The sequence below is a fragment of the Anthonomus grandis genome, chromosome 8 (genome assembly GCF_022605725.1).
Source record: "Anthonomus grandis grandis chromosome 8, icAntGran1.3, whole genome shotgun sequence".
Taxonomy (NCBI): domain Eukaryota; kingdom Metazoa; phylum Arthropoda; class Insecta; order Coleoptera; family Curculionidae; genus Anthonomus; species Anthonomus grandis.
The window spans coordinates 32,138,936-32,143,868 of record NC_065553.1 but is presented as its reverse complement, the minus strand read 5'-3'; the positions used below and the strand labels follow the sequence as shown (position 1 = coordinate 32,143,868).

Genomic DNA, 4,933 nt, shown 5'->3' with positions numbered 1-4,933 from the left:
AATAGAAGATGTTTGTGTGAACTACCAAATATTGTGAGCCAACGAATAGAATTTTTAAGACAATATACACAAAATGAAAAATCAAAGCTAAGGAAAGTGGTATTCTTAGATGAAACTTGGATATTTTCAAACGGGAGTGGAATAAAATCTTGGCAAGATGAATCTGTGAAAAGCGTGAAAAGAAAAAAAGGATGTGGTTAGGGAAAACGATTTATTATTTTACATGCGGGTCTTCAACGGAATTCGTTCCAGGTGCAAGTTTAATTTTTTCTTCTAAGTCTAAAAGTATGGATTATCATGACAATATGAATTGCGAAATGTTTGAAAAATGGTTAAAGGAACAGTTTTTACCGAACTTGCAAGAACCTTCCTTAATAGTATTAGACAATGCGTCGTATCATTTAGGAATTTTGAATAAACAACCAAATGGAAGTTGGAGAAAAAGCGAAATTTATGAATGGTTAGTAAAAGAAAATCAGAATCCCTTGCCATATACGAGTATGCTAAAATCCGAACTTCTTTCAATTGCAAAATCGCTGAGAAGACCAAAAATATATGCTGTTGACGAAATAGTACGTGATTATGGCCATGAAATTTTAAGATTGCCACCATACCATTGTCAGTCATTTAGCCATTGAGCTTATATGGGCAGGGTCAAAATCTTATTATGAGAAGCATATGTGGGTTATTAGAAAACATTATTAGAACCTGGTGGAAGAGAGAAAAAGTACTCGATATCCAAGTTGAACCATAGATCATTGCCCCATTTGAAGAAGATTCGGAAAATGACGAAGAGTTTTCCGACTCTGTTAGTGGTAATGATAGTTATTATTAGTTTCTCTTTTTAGTCAAATTTGTTACTTCATTTTTACACATTCACTTAAATCTTCAGTCTTCGCCTTCTTCCTTTTACACTTTGTTTCCTGCTTGGAAATAAGATTGTTCTTGTTTTCATATACAACCTTTTGCACCGTTCTTAAACTAATTCCATGCGCTTTAGCTACTTCTTCTTGTACATTCTAAGCAATCCCTTATTTTTTTTTCGTTATTAAAATAATTAGTTTTCTTTTTGCATTTCGTTTATTATTTAGGTATGATTAAAAAGTACAAAATTTTTTTTTTTAACAAAGCTAAGTAAATAAATTGGTGAATGCGCTGAAAGATCGATATGCCCGGCGCATTCTCCATTTTTTTAATAGTTAGTTTAATAGTTTTTTTGCCTTGTAATGTGTAAATAAATAAATATTCATAAGAAAACGACATTTTAAAGAACTGTCGTAGCTCACCTCGTATTTATCTTTTTAAAAAAAGCTTAGTAAATAAATTGGTGAATGTCCTGGGAGATAGAAATGCCCGCCGCATTCACCAGTTTTTTTTTTAGTTATTTTTTATCTTTTTTTGACTTTTAACTGATATAAAAGAAAAGATAACACAACTTTTTTAATTTTCTGTGCATCAACGTATAGATTGGGTCGAACGACAAATAATAAATCATAAAATTAAAATGTCATTTTAAAAGTGAAATTGTAACATGAACTTGCCTTTAAACAAAGAAAGTAGTTTTCTGGTCTCTGACTGCACTGCATCACACACAATACAAATATTGTTTGTCATTATACCAAAATGTATAGTTTCCCAATAATTATTACAAAAAAGCACAATCACACATAAACAAACAAGAAGACAAGATCAAATAATCGTTAAAAATTAGACGCTGTGCCCAGAAATCGACAAATTAGTTTGTTATGCACATACATGGGTCATGTTAAATCGTATAATAATTTCTCAAAAATTTAGGTAACAACCATTTTTAAATGAAATATGTACAATTTTAATGAAAGGCTAGGGAGGCATTTTTGCTCTCATAAAAAAATATAAAATGCTTAGATTTAGATATTATTGCGTAAAGAAAAATCATGTCATTGAGAATTCCGTCTATTTCGGACAATTTTTCAACAAAAGAAAAGTAAATATTATGTCTGGCAACTTAGCAGAATATCGGGGATTCTAGGCATATACCGATGAGGCGTATACCCAACGGGCTTTATACTTATGGGCTTTTTCACGTCGTGAAAGGAAATAACCAACGTATGTTTTACATGTCGAATCTCGGATACGTAGTATTCCGCAGACATTTTTACGGCGTTAAAGGCATCACGTCAGTTAATAATTATGATCTAAGGTGTATACGCGGCTTTAATATGTCACATGACGGCGTTCAATGTATTGTCAAACTCTCAAGGAAATAACATTTTGGCAGCCACTGATTTTTCAATTTGATTCATAATACGTGGTGACCTTTGAACCCGCACGATAAGAGCGAAGGCGACTATATAAACGTTACTGTTAATAAATCAACTGGTTATTAATGTTTGGTGAAAATTGCCCTTTACAAGCAACTACCCAGCTGTGGACCGATATTCCATATCAAAATGAGGTCACCGATGACGAGGAGACGATGCGAACGAAGGTAAATAAATGTCTAGAAAAAGTAACTAACGTAAAGGCGGAAATACAAGCTTCGATTTTGTTGTACAATTTCGTTGATTCAACCAAATTGTTCAACCAAATTTAAAAGCAAATATTTTGACGTTTCAATTAAATTGAACAGCTTCAAAATGTCGTCGAGCGAAATCGTGCGGATCGGCATTAACATTATTTGTGAACATTTAATAGAGGTATGTAAAATGGAATTGAAAAAGAAGCAGAAAAAACTACAGCGTAGACGTCGACAGTGGTGGACTACACGGTGGGTGATGCGGCGAAGAAAAAAGGGACATGAGAAACTTTATTGGTTGAAATTGTAGAGACCCAGAAGCCCATAGGAACCACCTCTGTCCGTATGTCCGAAATCAGTTTCAAGATCTTTACGAGAAAATTAGGTTAAAAATTCAAAAACAAAATAGTGTTATGGAGGTAGCACTTCCAGCAAAACTAAAACTGCAAATTGCTTTGCGATCTCTTGCCACAGGTGATTCATTTGGAACATTAGAAGCTTTATATAGAGTACAAAGATGTACTATTGGAAGAATTATTGCCAGTATATTATTTTATTTATATTTATTGAGTAATATATAAATGTATATTCATATTACAAATCCACGATTGAATTTAAAGCTTGCGCCAGTACATCATTCTCTGTATAATTTTCTGGTGGATCATTGCCTACGTCATAGGAAGATTAAGGAGATAATATATCATCTTTTGTGGCAGTAGAATATTCATTGTTAGTGAAAATATTGCTGGTAATATTAGAAATTGTCATCATAAACATCATGTCTCTCGACCATTTGAAGAATTTCCTGAAATTAATTAAACCAAGTTACTTTTACCTAAGTAGATAGATATTTTAGCTTAGTTCCAATCATCTCGTGATGATTGGTTAGGGAAACGTACGTCAAGTGCAAGTGTTTTTAGTTTCTGGTATAGTGGTAAGGACTTTTATAACTTTGTTAGTGTGCCAGAAAGTCTCCAAACTAAGACTTTAGTTGAAATATAGAACCTTTATTTCATATTTTTTTAAAAGTTCCACGCACTAAATGCACTGAAAGTAAGAACTCGGTGTGATTTTTATAATGTTAATTCCTTGATATGCCGCAATTTTTAATGCATTTAATTTGAGGATTTGTAATTTTTCTTATTAAATATCTTTATTTTATTTCAGGTACCTATGTCGGTAGAACAATGGAATGTAGTAATGAAGAATTTTAATTCGCTATATGGAATTTTCCTAAGAACTGTTGTAGGGCGATGGATGGAAAGCATGTGATTATACGCTGTCCTCAAAATACCGGTTGCTGACTATAATTTCTTATACGAAGATGTGGGCACCAATGGAAGAGTCAATGATGCATCAGTGTTTTCAATGTCATTAATTAATGAGGCATTAGAGAAAAATCTTCTTAATATACCCCCAGAAGGAGTATTTGTTGCGGATGATGCCTTCCCTTTGCGAACCGATATATTGAAACCTTATGCCAGAAACAGATCCAGAAACAGATAAAAAATATTTAATTATAGACTGTCCCGTGCATCGTGGAAAATTTTTTCGGCATACTGGTCACCAGATTTCGCATATTTGAAAAGCCTGTCTCGTTATATCACTCAACATGTCAACAGACTGTTAAAACAACTTGCGCTGTATACAACTGGCTTCGAAAAACGTCAAATCTTAAGCGATTATAACAAAATATAACTATATAGGCAACAAAAGACTCTGTTGGTACAGAAGATTGGGACACCTATAGTATTAATTTAGGAACATGGAGAAATACAAAGCATGGAGGACTTGTTGATGTAACACATTCTTCAAGCAACAACTATAAAAAAAACAGCGGCACAAAATTAGGCACGTAAATATCAGGTGGGATCTGCCAGTGCCACTTTTTTCTGACTTAAGTACCTTATTTAGTTCTGCCATATATCTTGTTCGAATACATTTTATTTTTAATTTAATATCATTTTCTGAAAAATCCAGAATATTTAATTCTGATAAGAAGGACTTCATTGCCTTATCTATCAATAAACGATTTTTATATCTTTCCGATTTGTTGTTGTGTCCAGAGACATTCGTGATTTTTATATAAGTCTAAAAACATCGGAGTCTCATCTTCTTTCCATTTATGCACCATTGTTAAATACAATCACTTCGTAACTTTTTTATGTATTTCTATAAACATTAAACTATTAAAACATTATACACACAGAAAATCGCAATAGAGAACAGTGATTGAATTGGTCAAGAAGCGTGTATAGACGTGTCATATTCGGATGATGCATCCCGATTGTACAACAAAAGGGAACGAAAGTAGAAATTCCCCCAACTTCTTTCAACGTTGAATTTAGTTGAACACTTATATTGAATTGTAAAATTCACCATTCAATTTGGTTGAATCAACAAAAATAGTTTAGGCAAGTACATTAAGAGATGAGT

General features: G+C 32.8%; 1 long non-coding RNA gene across 1 annotated transcript; it reads left to right on the top strand.

Annotated features, from left to right (window-relative positions):
* Positions 1 to 2,049: 2,049 nt before the first annotated feature.
* Positions 2,050 to 4,541, top strand: LOC126739970 (uncharacterized). The gene is made up of 2 exons (XR_007661753.1): positions 2,050 to 2,470; positions 3,665 to 4,541. It is a non-coding gene; the product is annotated as an uncharacterized LOC126739970 (long non-coding RNA).
* The last annotated feature ends 392 nt before the right edge of the window (positions 4,542 to 4,933 follow it).